The following is a 23,660-nucleotide window of genomic DNA, read 5'->3' on the forward strand; positions in this document are numbered from 1 at the left end:
AAAAAAAAAAAAGAAAAAATACTGTATGAATTCATTCATGTAACATTTCCCAAATGACAAAATTATAGAGATGAAGAACAAATTAGTAAATGTCAGTGTTCAGATATAGTAGGGTAAGAGGATAGATATGACTGTGAAGGATATCATGAAAGAGATCTTTGTGTTGATGAAATTATTCTGCATTTTGATTGCAGTGTTGGTAACATTAATTTACACATCTGATAAAATGACTTGGAACTATTCATACACATTGTACCAATGTCAATTTCCTGGTTTTGATATTTTGATATTTTGATATTTTGCTATAGTTAGTTTCCCCAACTGGGGGAAACTGGGTGAAGAGTACACAGGGTCTCTGAAACTTCCTGTGTATCTACAATTATTTTAAAAAGAAAAGTTGAAAAAAGAAAGTAAAACATGAAATTAATATTTAATCCAATGGCCCAAATATTATTTCATTGTACAATCAAGACAAATGTACCAATTAAAAGAACATAATTTCCCACATTCTATTTGAGTCTATCTTTGAACTTTCTAACTCTATTCTATTAATCTCTGTGTGGGTCCTCTAAACAGTACCACACTCATGATTATTGTAGATTTATAGCACAACTTGAGGTCAGGTAGTGATAATTCTCCCATTACAGGTGAACCTTTTAATTTCTGCAGTCAGAAAGCTTTAAAATACTAGAAAAGATTAATTATATCTTCTAAGTATACTCTGTACCAATGTCTTCAAATTCACTTTCTTTTTTATTTATTTTTTTATTTTTTTTCAGCTCTGATTTCATCTAGTGTAGTTGTCCAAAATTGCTCAGTGCAAGTTCTGTCATGAGGCTATAGGAAACCATTTACATATTTCAGTAGTGAAATTCAAAAGGGGCTCCTGGCTGGCTCAGGCTGTTAGGCGTCTGCCTTTAGCTCAGGTCATGATCCCAGGGTCCTGGAACTGAGCCCTGCATCGGGCTCTCTGCTCAGGGGGGAGCCTGCTTTTCCTTCTGCCTGCAGCTCAGCCTGCTTGTGCTCTCCCTCTGTGTCAAATAAATAAAATCTTAAAAAAATTCAAAAGATAAGTTGATAATAAATTATAATAATGAAGCTATGCACCAAATTTTAAAACAAAGAATTTCACCATTGTGATACTGCTCAGTATAGATTGAAATTTAGTATCATATATGCAAATCTTAAAGTTTATCCAAGAGAATATAATCACTAAAGTCCCAAGAGAATTTGATGTATTAGATTTATAAGGTACAATTAAGAAAAGGATTAAAATAGTTTCCAACTCCTTTTGAATTCAATTTTACACACATACATCAAGTATAACTTACGAGTAAATGGATCAGATATAAAAATTTGTGTGTGATTAAAAAAAAACAAGAAGAAATGAAATTATTTTTGTTCCAGGTGAGACATACTGTTTTCTTTCTTGGCTCTCTCCCTTGATCTTCAGCTTTCAGTCTCTTGCAGTTCACATGAGTGATAAGACTTCAAGAACACATAGGTATGGGAACCAATAATTATAAAATTAAAATAGGTTTCTAACAACAATTTGTATGACAAAATTTATAACCTTTAAATGTATTTGCCAACTCCTTTGATGTTCTTTCTTCTGAGGAAATAGCAAATTATAGGCGTAGTATCTGCAACATGGTAGAGCACAATTCTGAATACAAACAAAAATGATACTGAGACCAATGATCTTAGAATATTAAACGTTTTGTATCTGGAAGAAATTCCAAAGGATAGCTTTGAGGAATATTTGTATAGTTATTCCATACTCTTATTACTTCATTTATTTATAGTTCAATGGAAGAGAAGAGAACCCAGAGTAAAGCCTCACAAATAAGCCCAAGTGTTTTCTGACAAAGGTTCTAAAGCACAGTTCAGTGGAGGAGAAAGAACAATTTTTTCAGCAAATAGTGCTGAAGCAATTTGATGTTTATAGATAAAACAAGACAAATGAATAGTTACATTTCCTCCTACAGGAGATATAGGGGCTAAGCAATACTATGTTTTGTTTTGTTTTGTTTTTTAAAGATTTTATTTATTTTACAGAGAGCACAAGCAGAGGGAGAGAGAGGGAGAAGCAGGCTCCCTGCTGAGCAAGGAGCCCGATGTGGGACTCGATCCCAGGACCCTGGGATCATGACCTGGGCCGCAGGCAGCTGCTTAACCGACTGAGCCACCCAGGTGCCCCAATACTATCTATGTTTTGATTTACAGTTTATTGCCAATTAGATTGCTTTTAGTTGTAACTAACAGAAAATGCAAGTAAATCATCTGAAACAATGAAGACTTATTGGGTCATTTAACTAAAGAGCTAGATCTAGTTCAGAAAACAGACTTGGTTTGATCTGGAATCTGGCTTTGTTTTTCTCCAATTCTCATGTATCTGCCTCTGTTTGGATATTGGTTTCATGTTCAATCTTGATCCCTTATAGATGAAGATGACTAGAAAAAACATCTATCCTCACTAACATGGAAAGAAGTTTTAAGGCTTTGTGCTTCCCAAACTATTCATTCAATGCCTGTTATCTGTGGAATGATATGTGATAATTAGATTGGTCTGGTTACCTTAATAATTTGATTGGCTAAGAATCCAAGTGACTGGGGTTCCTGAAAATGAATATGAAGTTAATTCTGCCTAACCAACTGCGTGCTGTTTTTATAAGGAGGTTGTTGAGAAGTGATTGTTGTGATGATATATGCTGGATATTTTGTATCTTTTTCTCAATCAGAGAGACAAAGTAAGCCATGAAATTGGGACAAATTATGGTTGAGATTTGGTTGCAGTGTTACAGCTAAAATCCTTGAGCACCTGCTTGGACAATGGGATTTTTTTTTTTCCCCTGTAAAGAACTGGGAAGATATAGATGAGAAAGAAAAAGAAAAAGGAAAATAATGTAATTGAAAATACTGTGTATCTCAGTTGCTGGTGCTGTCAGAATTTTGTGAAGAACATGTTATTTTTAAGAACATGTTTATGAATATTTGATACTTTATATGAAACATTGACAGTACACTGAGACTTGTAGAACAGATGAAAAGTGAACCAGGCAGAAAGTGAAAAAAGAAAATGCTGGACTCAACTGGGCATCAAAAATAAGCACACGTATTCACTCCTGACTTCCACTATTCTCCCACTAAGATATTTAGGTATAAACAAGTTGCAACAAAATAATAGGGATACATATTTTGGAATACATACAGAATCAAAAATGGTTTTATAATGGCCAGTGTAAAATATTTAAATAATCAACTATATTAGAAAATGTCATGGAGTTAGAGCAGGGGTTAAGAACAGAATTAAAGACTACTTTCCTACCCTTGAAGTGCATGAACATAGAGATGAGGATCATAATCTGAAGTGGAGCCGAGGTAGCAAGTCCAGAAATGTGTTATTCATTTCCCTATAAAGATAAAATGAGAATGAATGTGTGGGATCAAAAGAGGGAGGAAAGTCAGAAGGTGCCAAAGAGCTCAGAGCCACTAAAAGACTAAAAAGTAGTCTGACCTAAAGAAATTCCAGGGATTCTATTTGTTTTTGACAGGTTTCAATGAAAAAGCATGGTGAGAAGAGTGACATCTAATACATATATATATGTTAATGGACTGAGCATGTTCAGTTGAACCTCCTTCAATTTTTGAGCCAGCATGCCCCAGGGACAGATTTGTTTCCTCCCATCTCTCAGTCAAAACCCTCAGCAGGCTTTTTCTTTTTTAGAATTTGACAAAGTGATTCTAAAACATATATGAAAATGATAGCTAAGAACAGTTTGAAAAATAATACAGTTGAAGGATTATGCTACCAGATTTCAAGACATTCTGTAAAGCTACAGTTTTCTAATGGTGAAAGGACTGACAGATCTACTAATGGAACATAAGGACACTCAAAATAAACTCACTCGTATATGGTCATTTTAAAAAAACAAATGTGGTAAGCTAACTTAATGGGGAAAGGACGGACTTTCCATCAAGTGGTGGTGGGTAAACTAGACATCTACCATATGTTAAAAAAAAAAGATTATGGACAAGTATTCCATATTATGCCAAAAATTAAGTTCAGATGGATCATATAGCTAAATGTAAATTATAAAGGTCCCACAAGAAACTACAAGGCAATATCTTAGATACGATACAAAAAGCACAAACAATAGAAATAGAAATAACACATCAAACCTCATCAAAACTAAACAATTTTTTAAAAGTCACTGTTAATAAAAAGAAAAGAAAAGCCATATACTAGGGTATAGGATGATATTTACCATATAAATATCTAATTAAAACTTGTATCCCTAACAATATATAGATCCAGAATAAAATATCTATATAGATGATATAGATATATAGATGATATAGATGATATAGATATAATAAAATATCATATATAGATGATATAGATATAGATAGATCTATACCTATACCTATAGACATAGATATCTTGAAAATCATCAATAAAATTACAATCCAATATCACAGAGGATTACTTGGAAAAAGAAAGACTTCAAAAAAGAAAATATATAAATGGCCAATGAAAAGACACTTGATATAATTAGTCTAGAGGGAAATTAAAATTAAAACCACAATGAGATTATACTTCACACACCCAAGGATGTTTAAAATCAAAGGGATTGATAATACCAAGTGTCTTAGAGGATGTAAGAGTATGAAATCATAAAAATTTGGAAAACAGTTTGACATTTCCTCATAAAGTTAAATATATACCTGCAACATAATCCAGTAATTCTATTTCTAAGTATTTACCTAAATGAAATGGAAAAAAAAATGTACAGAAATGTTCACAGAAGCTTTAATCATAATAAACAAAAATTGATGAAAGACTGTCCATCTTCAGGTAAATGGATATTCATTTATATAATGGAATATCACCTAGCAATTAAAAGGAGCAAAGTACTGCTTTTCTAAAAAGATGAAGAAAGAGGCGCTGGGTGGCTCAGTTGGTTAAGCGACTGCCTTCGGCTCAGGTCATGATCCTGGAGTCCCAGGATCGAGTCCCACATCGGGCTCCCTGCTCAGTGGGGAGTCTGCTTCTCCCTCTGACCCTCTCCCCTCTCATGCTGTTTCTCTCTCTCTCTCTCTCTCTCTCGCAAATAAATAAATAAATAAAATCTTTAAAAAAATAAAATAAAAGCATGAAGAAAGAGTATAATTTGATTGAGTAAAAGAAACTTGACACACACTAAAATGTGCCCTACATATTTACAGTTAATATATATTAAGTTCTCAGGGAGTGGCTCAGTTGGTTAAGCGTCTGCCTTCAGCTCAGGTCATGGTCCCAGGGTCCTGGGATGGAGTCCAGCATCCGGCTCCTTGCTCAGCGGAGATCCTGCTTCTCCCTCTCCCTTTTCCTGCCACTTCCTCTGCTTATACCAACCCCCTCCCCGCCCCCCGCCCCGTGTCAAATAAATAAATAAATTTTTTAAGGAATATATTAAGTTCTCAACCGGTAGAACTAAGATTTGAAGAAAAATATCAAGTCAGTGGTTGCCCGGGGTTGAGGGGCAGAGAGAGAGAATTCGATGGGTATAAGAAACTTTTGGGGATGATGGAATATGTATCTTGTTGAGATGGTGCTTAAACAAATTAGACTTATACCTGTCAGTACGTATCAATCTGCAAACTTCAAATCTGTGCACTTTATTTTATGAAAATCATACTCAATGAATTGATTACAAAAATGACAAAAATAATCCTAAAAAACTTAGACTTTGTGCAGTATAGAGCTTTAATTCTTTGTCACAAAGTAGCCCAAAGTGATCTTACAAAACCTAAAGAAATTGGGAAGCTTGAAAACAATGAATGCTAGTAGGGTAACAAAAGCTTTTGCACACTTTATCGTTCATAAAAATTTTAAAAATTATTTTCACATATTGTAATTGATGGAAGAGTTTTGGAGGCTTGAGGCTCTTAGGATTGCCACTGTTGGCAGATAGCAGAGGCAGAAGAAACAGAGAGATACATAGATTAATAGGCTTTATCTTTGCTTTATAAATCACTTTGGATTTGAAAACATACAAATAATATTAATAAGAATGACTAGGACTTTGGAGTAATAAGAGAAAGCCAGACAAGCTTTTTACTTCAAAACACGTCATGCTTGACTAAGAATAAGCGAAGTCTCTAGCAAAAAGCTCAAGTTTAGCTTGCAATATTGTCCCTGTGAAAATTATGAATTTTGTGAAACATCTTCCCTCAGATGTATCTCCTTCTCCTTCTTTTGCTCTCTTTCTCCCTCTCTTTCTTCCTCTTTTTATTAATAGCATAAATCCTTATCAATAAGTTGGATTGTCCCATGTTCTCATTTTAATGCATTTCATATATGACGTGCTGCTATTATTTTTAAATGAAAAGCGATCCATTGTTACAAATTATAATTTTTCTTGTTTCTTTTGGTCCTTGGAAGTTAATTTCTATTACTAAGGATTTTGTCCTATTTTTCTCCCTGACAAGGCAAGGTTTATAGGTAGAAGTACCTGTAAGCAAGTATCTTGCGATAAGTTTCTGCCTCTAGGCAGAGAGCCAGGCATCGTTGCCCTATGTGCAGTTAATGGACCATATCATAAAGACGCATAGTGCTAGACAATAAGAACTGATGGATACACAAATGTTTGCAGTATTTAGGTAGAGTTCTAGCCAGGAGTATTTTGACCCTAGCCATCTGGGTACAGTATATAAATATGTATATAGATCAGTTTTGAATACATATGTTTGCCTTTGTGATGCTAGGTAGATCTGTTTTCAGCAGGAAAGGTATTCAAAAGTACGCATTCTGCTTCCCTTAAGGGCTGCCAGTAAAATTTGCATTTAAGTTGCATATGTAGTCTTGAGCAATAGGTTCTAAAAGCTACAAGATTTTGATTGATTGAAATTGAAAATAGCGCTACTGTTATTTTGGTGCCCTTTGTGTGTGTGTGGGTATGCATGTGCATGCGTGATTTTAGAGTCTCAGATTCTACTTGAGAATAACTTACGTTTTTATGTGAACAATTTGAAGTTAATACTGTTGTGAAACACACCAACTATTATGTAACCACTACACAGGGTGTTTGCCAAAACTGAATAAATAAACATGCAATTCTTTAAAGTAATGGCATAAACAAACGCTATAGTCTCTTAATCGGTGCTATGAGGGGCATCATTATGAGGGGCTGCCACTTTTGAATTTCACTGAATCCGAACAAAACACCACCACTGAAGTGATCTTCTTTCTTCATAATTGTTGGTATCTGCTCAAAAGCTATGTCTTCCATCGTGTTTGAACAAAACTGTCATTTTGCAAAATTAGATTATTAATTTTCCCAAGGCATGAACCTCAACCTTTGTGGGACTTTTACAATGTAATCATTAAGAGAAAGTTCATGAATACTTAATGAAAAAGAGGTATTTGCCTCATATAAATACCTTCACTCTTCTGTTCTGTATGCAGTGGCTGCATTACCATCTGGCAAAGGTTTCAGTTGACTGAAGCTGAAGCAATAAATTGATACAGTAAAAGATGCTACCAACAGTTTTAAACCAATTAAAATGCTTGAAGCAGGCTCAATGCATATTAAAATATTATGTCTGCTCCTGCCAATAGCCATGTAGGAAAGAAATATAATGAGTCAACCATAGCTGAAGGAAAGATAGCAGGAGTCAGGGGTGCTCTTCATTGCAGGCACTTGTAACAAAGGGTCATATAATTAAAAAGTACATACTGGCAGGTGCCCACCGTCCTCACCACATCACCCATAACTCTCAGGCAAGGGTGCAACTTACTTGACAAAGTTTGATATTTCATGTCTGTTGGAGAAATCTCTACGGATTGGGATCTATTAGTAGAAAACTAACATTGAATTTCCAGAATTTCCAGATGTCATTACTGGAGTAAAGAGAAGATAGATATTGGCCACAAAATGACTTTGAAAAGATACTTTGTTCCTCTCGTTTATTTATTGTTGTTTTGTGTTAAAGCAATTTTGATTTTTGAATGCGAATGGCTAAAAAGAAAGCGAATGAAGATTTTATAAAAGTCTTTCAATACTTAGGTGAGTCCCATCAGGTCACTTAAGATTGGAAAAGCAACAGATTTATCATGTTTCATATACACGATAGTAAATGTTATCTCTCAGTATAATTTTAAGTCTTTGCAAATATGAACGGCCATGTAAGTTCACATTTCTAAGGCTGGTAATGTGTACCCTAAATTCTGATGATTAAATAAAATGGAAGTTTAGTTCTGTATTAAATAAGATGGAAGTTTAGTTCTGTAGCATTTCTGAGAGATGTGCTCTGATTGATGGCTACTTATCCTTAGTATCATTATTTGCAGTTAAATTTAATTACAGTTGACCCTTGAACAACTTGGGTTTGAACTGTGCAGGCCCACTTATATGCAGATTTTTAACATTTCCAGTCAACAGTAGGCTATTAGTAGTTAAGTTTTAGGGGAGTTAAAATTTATATGTGGATTTTTGACAGCACAGGGTTTGGCGCCCCTAATCCCTGTGTTGTTCAAGGGTCAACTGTATTCTTTAAGCCCGATTTGTTGGTCCAGTCTTTTGACTGTGTGGGCAATTTTAGAGACACCAACATAAGTTAAAAAAAAAAAAAAAAAAACAACAACTAGGAATTCCTAAATACCATTTTATCTATATCTATCTATCATGTATCTCCTATTTATATTTATTTTTTTGAGCATAATTGATATACAATGTTACATTAGTTTCAGGTATACAACTTAGTGATTTGACAAGTTTATACATTATGCTATGTTCACCCCAAGTTTAACTACTATCTGTCCCATTACATTGCTATTACAATATCAAGGACTGTATTCCTTATGCTATGCCTTTTGTTCCCATGACTTCTTGATTCCATAACTGGAAACCTGTTATCTCTCTCTTCTTTTCATTCATCTTGCCCACTGCCCCACCTCATCCCCTCTGGCAACCATCAGTTTGTTCTCTGTATTTATAGGTCTGATTGTGCTTTGTGTTTGTTTATTCATTTGTTCTATCTTATGAAAGGAGTTTTATGCATACTCTGGTGGTGAAACAGACTGTTTCAAATGTCAAGTGGCTCTGCGAAATATGCCTAGCCAAGTTTGGCTCACATGCAGTCCCCCGAGTCGTGGAGTACAGTGAACGGCCCCATTGCAGCATGTGCGCACAGCTGAAACCAAGGGGCTAGTCAGGGTAAACTCCATCGAAACATAGAAACAATCTTACTCCCAAAGTGGGAAAAACTATCCTGGGAAAACAAAATAGGTAATGTCCACTACAATGCTAATTTGTTGCTCCCTTTTCTGCTCGCCTTGTTTTTAGTTTCCTAAGCATATCTTGACATATAATTGTTTATTTGGCCGAACGCACAGCAATTACATGCGTGGGTGAGATACACAGGATGGTACCATACTCCCGTGGTCACCACTATGACGACCTCTGGTGCCGCTGTCTGCTGACAATGCTTCTCTTCGATTACAGTCAGAAGAACTGGCAAGCCCAATATCAAATGTTGCTGAGTGCTGTGTGCCACACACTTTTCTAAGCATTCTACTATTATTGAGAAAGAACTGTTATATTAATTCAGGCTTCTGGAGGAAGAAAAATTTGGGTTTGAATTGCTCCTCCTGATGGGAGCTTAACATTCTAAGTTTTTATTTTCATATGGAGATTATGGCAGCACATATTCCATTGCCTTGTGATGGTATTTATTTGTTTATCTGTCTTGTGATATTTAAAAGAAACAGAATATATGCATTTATTTATTTATTTTTAGAGAGAGAGAGAGATCACGAGCAGGGTGGGGAGGGGCAGAAGGAGAGGGAGAAAGAGAATCTTTTTTTTTTTTAATTTTTTTTAAAGATTTTATTTATTTATTTGAGAGAGAGAATGAGAGACAGAGAGCACGAGAGGGAAGAGGGTCAGAGGGAGAAGCAGACTCCCCGCTGAGCAGGGAGCCCGATGTGGGACTCGATCCTGGGACTCCAGGATCATGACCTGAGCCGAAGGCAGTCGCTTAACCAACTGAGCCACCCAGGCCCCCGGGGGAAAGAGAATCTTAAGCAGGCTCAACGCCCAGCATGGAGCCCAGTGCAGGGCTCAATCTCAAGACTCTGAGATCATAACCTGAGCCGAAATCAAGAGTCGGTGACTTAACTGACTGAGCTACCCAGGTGACCCAAGAATCAGCACATTTAGCATAATATATGGTATTCGCCTAGGTCTCAATAAACGTTATCCCTTAATATCAGATACAAAGTCAAGGATTTGTATAAGTATGTTATTTGTTCATTGCCACAGAGGTAAAAGATAACATGGCTAAAATTTTGTCTCTCTGACTTCAGAATCCTTATTTTACACATTGCATTGTTCTTCTAGGAGCTCATTATTAATGAAATAGCGTTTTTATTATGTTTTAAGTTTAATACATAGTCAGAATTTTTATGCAGAAGATACAGTAGGATGTATTAGGAAGCTTAGCTGCTACTTTATATATGAGGACTGTAGAGCCCGAAAATATTCAGTTCCATGCCAAATATCACAGAATTGGCTAATGGATGAATTGAAACCAGAAATTAGGGCTTTTAACTCCCAATTTAGTACTTTAAAATGATGTTATATTGAAACAATTAAGAGAAAGTATGTAACATATATGCGGTTTCTGAATTATCATAATGAATTGAAAATGAATACCAGCGATTCACAACCAATTTTAAAAAGAATGTGTTCAATAATATTGAAGTTACCCCCTTCCTCCCTGATAAACATCTTCATTATCCTGAATTTTACTAACAGTTTTTTTTTTCAATTGCTTACCATATCTGTATTTGTCTACTTGTTTAGTTTTGCTTGGTTTTGAACCTTATAAAATTGCATCAAGCTACTAAATATCATTAATCTCTTATAATTACATAAGACCTGATATGTTACCCCTATCATGTAGAATATAGAGCATATAGAGAAAAAAAAAAGGCTTATTAAAGGAACTCACAGTAATGAATTTTCTTAACTGTATTTGTCACTCTCTGAACATCTTTAAAGTTCCTGAAGCAGTCAGGAAGAGAGGACTCACACAGGATACTTATCTATACAGGGAGGACAAATGTAATTCCTTAAATAAGGCAACCCACTTTATGGAAGGAACCTGCTGGTTTGGGGACATAATCACAGATGCCAACCAAATGGAAACAGATTACTTGGGTGAAAAATGAGGCACTATTAAAATATAAAATATTAGATAGTGTGAATTCTTTTGTCCGGATGTCCGCTCAATCAAGAAACATATGCAGAGTGTTAAAGACAGCGAAATCCCCCTGGTGACACAACTGAACAAAAGTAGAATCACATTTCAAACAATGTGACCCCATGATATGCCCATTTTCTCCTTATCCTTCAGAATTCTCTCCACACCTCCTATCAAATCCTGTCTTCTTACCCTGTATCAATTTACATAATTTATTTCTTTTGTCATCACTGATTATTAATGTGATGAAATAAGTAACATGTTTTCTTCTCTCTCAGTTTCAATACATTTAATCACATATACTGAAATAAAAACTGCAAAAGATATGCAAAAATAACATGAGTAATACAAATATTGTGTCCCATCTCCTTAAACACCTTTGGTTTCACATAGAGGAAGTCCTCACTAGGGTCAACTGGATAACTTCATGCATTCACAGTGCTACTGAGTCAACCCTGCCTGAGATGTTTTACTTCCCTTCAACTATTTTACCAATTCTTTAAAACTGCAGTCCAGGTATTACCTTCTCTAGAAAGCTAACCTAATCTCAGAGTCAGAGAAAGCATCTTTTCCTCTATGAATCCATAGCACCCATTCATATATTTGTTATGAGCCATCATTATTTTGAACTGTGATCATAATGTTTTTGACTACAACAGCCTTGAAGATGGGAATTACGTCTTATTTATCCACTCTCAACATAAAAAAAACTATTGTGTAGATGGAAATACGTTTGAGGACTGGAGAGATGAAACAGTTTCTTAGATGTAACCAGCAGAACAGTTTCTATACAGCAGTGGTCATATGTTCTCTTCTTGTCTTTTCCAAATTTTACTAATAATCCTAGTGCTTCTTAGCAGTTTGGGTTAGATTACCTTTATTTTATTTTTTTTTAATTAGGGCCTCTCTTATGAATTTGCTTAAATATCAGTATCTTCAAATAGGACACATGCTATGCTTATAGCCAAGTCTTTCTTTTTTTAAGATTTTATTTATTTATCTGACAGAGAGGGAGAGCATGAGAGCAGGAATACAAGCAGGGGGAGTGGGGGAGGGGAGAAGCAGGCTTCCCACCAAGCAGGGAGCCCGATGTGGGGCTCGATCCCAGGACCCTGGGATCATGACCTGAGCCAAAGGCAGACGCTTAATGACTGAGCCATCCAGGCACCCCTCCAAGCCTTTCTTTGAATTTAGCAATAATAATGCTTCTATAATATAAGCTCTATTTTTCTCCCATTATCTTCTGTAACTTTGCTGAATTTATCTTGTTATCCCATACCCACAATCGGCAAAGCCTATAGCCAACATGGCAAAAGTTTAGCAGAGTTTGAATAGAAACAAAGTGGGTCACCATGGAAGGGACAATGATCAAATAACAGCATAAGTTTAATAGTGTTAAAATTGTGACTGTTAAATCAGAAGAAGAAATTGTTGATTTAACCTCCTCATATGAAACATAACATTGTGTTTACCTACATTTCAAATAAAAGTGTCCTTTTATGATCACATCCCTAACATTAAATGTGTGAAGCAAGTATGTGCATGAGTGACTTTTGAAAAGAATAAAAAGGGCTCTGCAGATCAGGAAACACCAGTTTAATCACAACCTTACTTATTTTAAAGTTTGAGAAACATATTTTAATTTAAAATAAATACATTCCATTGAATGCTAAATGATTGGCATTATGCAAATTGGATATAGACCATTATTTTAGCGCTTCACACAGGTGTACTGTATTTCAAAACTACCATCACAATAATCTACTCAGTTTTTATTTGATGAGCACAGAAACTGCATTGTAAGCTTGCCTGCCATGCTTTGAGATTTATCACTAAAAAGCTGTCTTTAAAGCATTTCTGAGTTGCAAATTAATTATAATGAAAGCACCATTATGAAGTTATTATTGTCAATGAGTTTTCTTTACTTTGCAGAGTGTTTTTACAAAAATAGTCATGTTTCTAAGGATCACCATCAGACACATATTCTGATTGTCAAAGAACGAGTAAAATAAATAAAAGAATCAGTTATATTTGGAATAGAATTGGAATTAAGTATAGATGAAATTGGCTTAAATAGTTTATAGCACGTGTGGAAGTTTTTTTAGTAGAATAATATTCTTGATAATAAAGATAACTAATATTTATTGAACTGTTACTAAACATTATAGGCACTGTGATAAGGCAAAATGGATCTGAAATTTCTTAGTGTTTTTCGTGTTCCTTAAAAGCTATTTGTGTCTTTTTCCATTAATAGTGCATATCAATGCTGTCCATTTGGAGATGATGGAGATGATTAATAGATAGATGATAGATAGTCTTATTTTGACTTATGAAAATATTGAAATTTCTTAGGCTGAGAAATATATACTTATGTTCTTCTAATGTATTGATCATCAATATATGCCAATATACTAGACATGCATTATGAAAATGAATTGTTCTCTGACAGTTCATTTTACACTGTTGTGTGAGTCCATATAGATATAAGTGGAGTATCTTTTTGCTAATATATAGATTGTAGACATGTTTCATCACTTGGCTTTTTTTCTTGTTTCCAGTGAATATATTAAAGTATTCTTAAAATGTGTTAGAATATAGTTTTCATTTTGACCATAGTAGTAAGCAAATACTTTACATTAGGACATTAATAAATCTTCTTTAGTAGTGGCATCATTTATATATTATTGCTTAGCCAACAATTCCAAACTTAATGGCCAGAACACAACTTTTTTTTTTTTTTAATCATAATTCTGTGGCTTGGGAATTCACAGAAGTCAGCTGAGAGGGCTTGTCTCTGCTCCAGGTAATGTTGGCAAGGCTTATTCTTATGTTTGCAGTAGGATGGCAGGTTGGTTGATGGCTGTCTGATCCCAGATTTCCTTTTTCATATGTGTATCATCTGACTGAAACTGTTAGTTGAAGTATCTATGTATTTTCTATATGTCCCCTCCAGAAGCTAAACTTAGGATTCCTCATGAGGTCACTGAATTCCAAAAGGACAGGTCTTGATAAGCATGAGGGCTTATTAAGACTCTATGTGTGTCATATTTTCTAATGTCTCATTGGTCAAAACAAGCTACATGATCAAGCTTAGACTCAGTGTGGGAAGAGATACACAAGGGTCATGAAAACTGAGAGGTATAATTTATTGATGGATATTAATGCAAGAACCTACCATAGAATATAGCCCTAATGTTTCACAACCTTACTTCATGGAAAATACTCTTAGTCATTCCCAAGATACTCCAAATCTCAAACAGTGATGCATCAAGCCCAAATCTGATGATTTTAGGATTTGGATTACAGCAGAATGCAGAGGGAGCTCCTTGGATATAGTTCCTTGAGTATTTCTCCTCTTCATACATATAATTAAATTAAGTTTTAGAATTAAAATTAAAAGATGTTAATCCCAGACATGCCACATGTAAAGCTAAGACAGAGACAAGATAATGGATTTTTACATCTTTATTCAAAACTTAGAAGTGATGGACAACATATAGGAACACTGGTTCACAGCAATTCTATAATTTAGCCAGACAGATTGTCAGACTCCCTACTCTAGGGTCAGTAAATTTTCTTTGGTTAGGACCCAGTTCCAGTCCTTTGGTGAAACTCCCTATTCAATTATTCTCCATGGTACTTGGATCTGTCATCTAGGCTGTCGGTTCTGCCCTCAGAGAGATCCTTCCTTTTCTGTAAGTAATGACCTGTGTTTGCAGTTGAACAGCTCTGAAGACGTTGCCTTATTATAGAAAGCTGGAAAAACAGAGTACTGTCAAAATTTGTTTCCATTTTGAATCATGTCAGTTTCTTACAGTCCAGATGCTCTTTTGAAATGCAATTCTCTTAAATTCTTTGGTTATTACCCATGAATCTTATTGATATCTACAATTCAAAAAACACTTCCACAATTCTTTTTAAGATCTTTTCTCTAATTGTCAGTCTGTTGAGGGACTATGTACTTAGATTCCTATAAATACTTTTATAAAATGAGAGGGGCTTCAAACACCAACTGGAAATTTTCCGAGGTCTTATCAAAGGGTCTTATCTTGATCCCTGAGGTCATTTCTTACTTCAAGAATATCTTGCCTAATGGAAAAACTGGGTAATAGATATGTAAAATTTTATTTTTCAACCTACCATGTCCCAAGTTTTCTATATTTCTTCTAAATTCTGCTTGCAAAGACTTACTTTAACTTTTGAATGGAAACTCTTATCCTATGCACCTAGTATACATAACTAATATTTTCAACATTTTATAGAAATTTACTTAGCCAGGTTTGCAAAATCTTTAGGATTGTTTTTTAAAAATCTTCCAAGTTACTGAAGTAATACTCTTAGCTGGTTTTTCTGCTACCATGTAGCATGAGTCTCCTTTTTTTAATCCTGCAATAATAGTTTTATACTTACTTTCTAGTCTTACCTAGACGTTACAAACTGCCTTCTCATACATTTCAATTAACACCTGCATCTGATTTTGAAGCCAATGTCACACATTTTATGTTTTTATCTTAATAGCTCCCCAAATCCAGTACCAATTTTTGCATTTATACCTATTGCTACTAAACAAATCACCTAATATTTAGTGGCTTCAAATAGCAACCATTTATATGCTTGCTGTTCTGTAGGTTGTCAACTTCAGCACTGAGACAGCTCATCTCTGCTTTACGTAGTCTCTCCTCCCTTATGTTTTTGTTTTTAGTTGATTTTTGGGACGCTAGCTGGTCCTGGATAACCAGTCATGTGACAGTAAGTTTTTTGGAGTTGTCAGTCAGATTACCTCATTTTCTTACACATGGCCTTCCCATAACTAGCTTGGGTTTCCTTAAGTGGCAGCTAGTTTCGAGGAAGCCAAACCTCAATATACAAATGTTTAAAGAGTTTCTGTTTATGTCTGTTTGGCTGATGTTCTATTGGCTAAACTGAGTCATATGGACTGAGGCATTGTGGGAGGGAACTATATAAGCTCATAACTACTAGGATTTTTAGAAGTCATTAATGTAACTATTTCCTCTGGTAGTTATCTTTTTTCTTTTCTTCCAGTATTTTGATTATGAATTATAGTTGTCAAAGATTCCTGCAAAATAAAGAACCAGATATTCTGGCTATAACAATTCAATTATAGATAAGCCAGGGGAATTTATTCATGTGAGGCCACCTTCTCTTACAAGTTAAATTTGTTTTATGTTATATATAAAAATAATAATAATAATATTGAAAAGCAAGCAGGAAAACATTAGTGGAGATTATACAATAAGCAAATCTCAGTAGAACAAGTGTTCTTTCTTAGGGCTGGATTATAGAGGGAATGCTAACTCCATAGTCTTCATAATCTGCTATCTTTCAAACCATCTTCTCTCCTATATATGGTACTTCTCTTGATCTTGTTGAGGTTAAATATTTCAAAGAATTCACAAATGTCTCCCAAGCAATATTGTAGCTCTTCTTTCAAATTATCAGGGTATATAACCTTTTAAGTAGTATGACTTTATGCATACTCAAAAAGAGGGACCAGATTTAAAGGACTTCTTTAGATTTTATCCTATCCTTTTAATGTGGGACCAGCCTTTAACAGTACCTTTTAGTGTTAACAACTAAATATTTAACCCACATCTAAAATAACAAGTATAATAAAAATATAACTACCACATCATAATTAACATATTTAAATCTCATGGTGAGTTTGGTGTTCCAGGACGGCAGAGCATTCAACAGGTGGACAAAGGACTATAATTGGGGAGAACCACTATAATCTAACATGGAGTTTATCCCGTGTGGCATTACATATCAAGAAGTTTGAAGCCTATTTAAACATTTTTTTGATAAAAGATAAATCTGTGGAAGATGAATTTGGAAATTAATGAGGCTTTGTTAAGAAAATTGGGGGATTTTTTTTAAGAGTAAGAAAAAATGTAATAAATACATGAACTAAGGAAGAGAGAGTATAGGTGAGGATTCATTCACAGTGCTGAATGATAGTTTGTAAGGTGAAAGGACATGGTTTACTAAGAATTGGAATGTGGAAGGAGAGAATAAGAGCAATCCAAGGGCCTTTCTAGTTTTCTGGATTAGACTGATACTATTGTGGTAGGATCATATCAAGTCAGTTTAGCTAGGGTGAAACTATATTTCTTAGAGCTTCCTTCCTCCTTCTAGTTTAGCATGAACCATGAGAGATATTTTGCATAAAATCTTGAAGGAATAAATGAAGTAGCAATTATCTCCTTGTGCTCTAAAACTGCAGTAGACAAGTCATTGCTGCAGCTCATGCATGCTGACATTCATCTGTCGGCTCACCTACGTGGGCCCACAGTAGTTCCCGAAGCTCTTCTTTTAGTTTCTCTGAGCTAGGCATGCATTTAGCTCCATGATGAAGTATGACGGCTTCTCCGGCAGGCCATACATCCTCCAGCTGGAGATTTGGAAGTGATGATAAAGCAGACTAGGTTCCAGTATATCCTCATGGTTTGTAGCTCAGATTCCCAGTTTTCTGTTTATCTTTGTTTCCCTCACTTTACCTAGATTTCCTTTTCCTGACTGCTTGTCCTTTGGACCTCAGTCTCTACCACCAGAAACAAAAACAAAATCTCACAAGGACTGTATATTCCTACAATTATGTAAGGTCAAATCCTAATGATAACTTATACATACATATATATGTGTATCTATAAGTATGTATATGTATATCTTTTTTTGAGATTTTTATTTATTTATTTTGAGAGACAGAGAATGCACGAGCAGGGGCAGGGGCAGAGGGAGAGGGAGAGAGAATCTCAAGCAAGATTAGTGCTCCATACAGGGCACCAGCCAACAACTATAAGATCATGACTTGAGACGAAATGAAGATGCTTAACCGACTGAGCCACCCAGGTGGCCCCCCATATATATGTTTCTTATAATAAATTACAGATAAAAAGATAAGTTGATAGATACAGATATAGATAATGGGTAATATAGAGAGATAGATAGAAAGATGTAGATATATAAAGAGATAAAATACTATTTTTTATGTATATGTACCCTAACTGGGTTGCTTTCCTGTTCATACCTGGAATGATATAATTATTAACTAGATAGTAAATGTAAGAGGAGGATTGGTTAGCAGAGGATAATTATTGAGTACAGTTTTTAACAGAGTGTTTTCAGTTGCCTGGAATTTATCCAGGGAAAGGTCAACAGTAGACCTGAATCTTAGACTATAAGATTGGGCTGGAGCTAAATATTTGTAAATGGACAGCATATGAGTGGTCGTGGTAGCCATGAGTATAAATAACAAAAGCTGAGTGCAAAAAAAACTGTTAGTGGAGAATAGCAGGTAAGAAGGGAAAAGAGGAAGGAAATCCACAGAGAGACTGAGGAGGAAAGCATGAAGAAACCAGAAGAGTAGTATCCTTGAAACCAAGAAAGGAAAGATTAGAGAAGGAGGTCATAAGCATCAGTGGGTCAAGTAAAATCAACACTTAAAGTAATCCATGGATTGGGCAATTTGAAGGACACTGCTAATTTTGGCAGTAGTAGCTTAAGTGAAATGGCGAGGTGAAAGTCTCAGTGGACAGATTGAGAGACACATGAGAATTTAAGGAAGTGCCAATGATATGTGAAATCCTTGGAAGTATAAGTACAAAGGGATGAGGGGGAAAAAATGATAGGCCAAAGTGTATTCTGAGAGCATAGTTTGTTTATTTATGTCAAAGTGAGGAATTAAAGGCAAAGGCTGAGGGAATAGAGACGGTAAATGTGGGAGAGGCTGTGGATAGTTAAATCTGGTTTTCAGATGGATGTCAACCTAAATCTAGGTATGCATTAAAACTTGGGGAAAATTTGCATCCGTTCTTTTAAATTAATAAGGGTAGATGTGTCGCAGCTAGGTTTATAAGGGTAGGATAAAAATTTGAGGCATCTCATTTTAAATAAACTTGCCCTCTGTAGTGGGTTGAGTAGTGTCCCCTGAAAAGATAGGACGAAGTCTTAACCTTTGGTCCCTGTGAATTGTAAGATTATTTAGAGAGAGAATCTTTGCAGATGTAATTAAGGAAGGATCCCTAAATGCGACCATCCTGGATTAGGATGTCCAATGAAGGGTATCCTTATAGGAGCCAGAAAAGGAGAAGACACAGAAGGGAAAGCCATGTGAGGAGGAGGACAGTGAGGGCTGCCAGGCAGCTACAAGCCAAAGAATGCCAAGGGTTGTCGGCAGCCAGCTGCTAAGAGAAAAACGGAACACAGATTCTGCCTCAGAGTCTCCAGAAAGAACCAGAGCTGCCAACAATTTGGGTTTGAAATTCTGGCTTCCAGAGCTATGAGAGAATACATTTCTTTTATTTTATGTCATACAAAGTGTGTGTGTGTGTGTGTGTGTGTGTGTGTGTGTTATAGCAGTCCTGGGAAAGTAATACAATTCTGTTTAATTTTTGTTGAAAGCCTATGTGTTCAGTCCCAGTTACTTGCCTGACACCTTGGCATTAAACCAGAGAAGGAAGCTTTTTCCCGTGTTAAATACAGGGAAAGGAAAAAGACTGAGCAGTTAATAGTTATTGCTTATGGTTCAACTCTATTCTTACTTAGAACACATTTTATTATAATTATTTCATTTTTGAACTGTAATTTTTCTAGAGAAAAAATGCATTTAACTTATTCCTATCTTTGGTGTTGCTGTGAGGATAGACTTATTATCAATAAATAATCAGATATTTCTTATATATTGGTACAGTTTGCAAGAAAAACATTTTTTTAAGAAAAAGCATTTTTAATTGAAAAAGTACAAGCTTTGGGATGCCATGGGTGGCTAGTCGGTAAGTGCCTTGCCTTCGGCTCAGTTCATGATCCCAGGCTCTTGGGATTGAGTCCCGCATCGGGCTCCCTGCTCCGTGGGAAGCCTGCTTCTCCCTCTCCCACTTCCCTTGCTTGTGTTCCCTCCCTCGCTGTGTCTCTCTCTGTCAAATAAATAAATAAAATCTTTAAAAAACAAAGAAAAAAGTACAAGCTTCTTTTTTGTTTGAAGGTAGATACAGAGTAAAGTTAATATATTCTATAATTTCCTTTGTTGTTTCTTCATGAGAAAATATTCATTACTAAAAGAAAAAATGAGATAGAAATAATGCATATAGCAAAACAAACTTTTTTTTCCAATAAGTGAACAAAAATCCTATTTCAAGATTTAGCCACATTTTGACTTGTAGTTACACGAATTTTCCAATTACATCTTAGCAATACAGTCCATAGAAATTAAACATTATTTCAAGATTATTTCTGCTAATTTTTATTTTAGTGACATTTTAATTTAACTAACGTTGACTATTTGGAAACTTCCATTGTAAACAACTAATCAAAATCTGCTCTCCTAGTGCTATGGATGGGATATTTGTGTACCTGCAAAATTCATATATTGAAACTTAACCCCCAGGGTGATGGTATGAGGAAGTGGGGTCTTTGGCAGGTGATTAAATCATGAAGATAGAGCCCTAATAAATGGGATTAGTGCCCTCATATTGGAAGCCCAAGAGAGCTCTCTTACCCCTTCCATCATGTGAGGTTACAGGGCAAAGGAGGCCATCTATGAGCCGGGAAGCAGGTTGTCATCAGACACCAAATATGTTGTCTCCTTGATTTTGGACATCCCAGCCTCCAGAACTCTGAGAAATGAATTTCCATTGTTTATAAGCCACCCAGTCCATGGCACCCTCTTATGGCAGCCCGAGTAGACTCAGAATGGTAGCTTAAAAATTCAGCTTGTTTTCAAGTTTCTAGCAATTCTTTACAAAGCCTATAATCACTGGGCCACACGAGATTATGTGCTGCAACAGAGACTGACACTGCTCCACAATTACTCATTCCACTTCCTCTTTGTAGCTGGGCATGGAGCGATGATGTTGAAGGCTTTATTTCTAAGTCTCTTTGTAGTTCGATGTGGCCATGCTACTAATTATAACAAAGAGAATGAAAATGACCGTGACGTATATACTCCCAGAACGTACATCTATAAGGATATTGTTTGCCTTTTACTTCCTTCCTTTCCCTTTTCCAACAGGTGTGTAATTAGGACAGTGGGGGCAGCATCTCCAGCACACCTGTGTAAGGACAACAGGTGTGGTATCTGGTGTGGAAGCATCCACCTTGACTAACTGCCATCGCGATGTGCTGTGTAAGAGACCAATAAAAATAATTCTATTGTATTTGCGCCACGTCTTTGTAGGATATGTGCTTTACAACAAAACAATAGCTCACTACATAATGAGCTCTAGAAACATTGTTGAATTATGTACCTGGATATTATGTGAAACAAATGACTCTGACCTCTTGAGAATTCAGAAGTTTATGCCGACATTGGAAATTATTTCTAGTCAAATTTATTGCTTTTTTTTTTTTCCCCCCAAGTATCAGGAACACAGCAAATTCAGACTGGAAGTCACATACCTGCTGAAAAGTTAATGTGGATCAGTGCTTCAGACAATTTCTTAAACAAGAAGACATGGTTTCAAATTAAAGGGTGGAAACCTTTTAAAAAAAACAGGAATCAGAGAAAGGCAAAGGGTGGTAATGAATTAACTAGGAGGTGGTAGTAAAGTACCGCTGTGAAAAAGGTCAATGTTATTCTCAAATGTACATACAGAATAACTTCTTGTAAAGCAGACAAGTTAATATTTGAGAAAACAGTCTTGTTCCAAGGACATCTAAAATTCTCTGTGACGCATTATCCTTCTGTTTTAAGGAGACAAAATAAATTTCAGAAGAGGAAAATAATTCTGGGCTTAAGAAAACATATTTGCAGGCGCCTGGGTGGCTCAGTTGGTTGGGCGACTGCCTTCAGCTCAGGTCATGATCCTGGAGTCCCTGGATCGAGTCCCGCATCGGGCTCCCTGCCCGGCAGGGAGTCTGCTTCTCCCTCTGACCCTCCCCCCTCTCATGTGCTCTCTCTCATTCTCTCTCTCTCAAATAAATAAAAAAAAAAAAAACATATTTGCTATATTCACAGTGGACCTATTGTATGGTTATCATGTTCAAATTAATCAAGTAATATAGTTCCCCTTCTTTATAATAATCTTTATTTATTTATTTATTTATTTTTTAAGATTTTATTTATTTATTCATGAGAGACAGAGAGAGAGAAGCAGAGGGAGAAGCAGGCTCCCAAGGAGTAGAGAGCCCGATGCGGGACTCGATCCCAGGACCCTGGGATCATGACCTGAGCCAAAGGCAGACGCTTAACCATCTGAGCCACCCAGGCGCCCTTTTTTTTTTTTTTTAATAATCTTTATTTTATTGTCTGTATACATAGCGAGTCAGTCACACCCTGATTTTTAAGGAAAATAACATACATGTGACATCCAAATAATATATACAATGTTTACTATGTAACTGAATCACTGTGATCAGAAATTTCAATTAAGAATAAAAACAATTTTAATATACTATACAAAGGAAAAGTAATAGCATTACATGGAAATTATTTTAAATGCTTATTTCAAAATCAAGCATGAGTTCTTTTAGAATGATTTGAATTAAAGCCTAATTTAGGACTTAGAATTAGGAGGAATCTTTATAATGGGACATGGATATATAAGTTGGGGAGGGAGATAATTGGCTAATAATTTAAAAATCAGCCATCTATTTGACTGTTCCTCCTCCCTCTCCCTCGCCCCTCACCCCACACACATGACTCAGAAAGAAGGCACCCTTCATCTGTATCAATTAGGTTTAACCGTTGATAATGGTTTTCATTTGAAATAAACACTTTAGTTGACCTTATGTGCAACCACAGGTAAGAAAATTCTCCCCGATCTGTCTACTCAATCTTTCTGTTGAGAATCTGAACAGGACAACTTCCCTCCATTTATGCCAGGTTAGAAGCCTCGTTAAAGTATGTGTCTCTCAGGGGCACCTGGGTGGGTGGTTCAGTCGGTTATTGATTTCTGCTAAGGTCATGATCTCAGGGTCATGGGATTGAGCCCCTCATGGGACTCTGTGCTGAGCGGGGAGCCTGCTTGATATTCTCTCTCCTGCACCTCTGCCCCTCCCCCCCTTAAAAATGTGCCTCTCAGCTGGGGACCCCATCCAGTAATACTTCTCATGTTTTACAAACAATTAATACTCTGTCCTTGTAAAGGTAGATGTATTCTCCAAACTCAAACTCAAATCTCTCTCAGAAAGTCATGAGGTGTTGGCAAAACTACCGAGGCAGAAGCATGGGTGGTTTCATGTCACACCTGCTCTGATGGAGTTGGCTTAGCCTTCCCAGATACCCTTTCCTTGTTGCTGTTGTCATCCATGCCTCAAAGTAAGTGGCAACCACTTCAACTGTGCTCTTCACTCACTTCCTCACTGAGCAATACTACTCTCCACGGCACTAGAACATTCTGTTGTTTTTGTACTCTTCCCAAGTGTGGACTGGTCGCATCCAGTGTTTATGTGGG

Source organism: Leptonychotes weddellii, chromosome 2, assembly GCF_054177405.1.
Source record: "Leptonychotes weddellii isolate Sample4059 chromosome 2, ASM5417740v2, whole genome shotgun sequence".
NCBI lineage: Eukaryota > Metazoa > Chordata > Mammalia > Carnivora > Phocidae > Leptonychotes > Leptonychotes weddellii.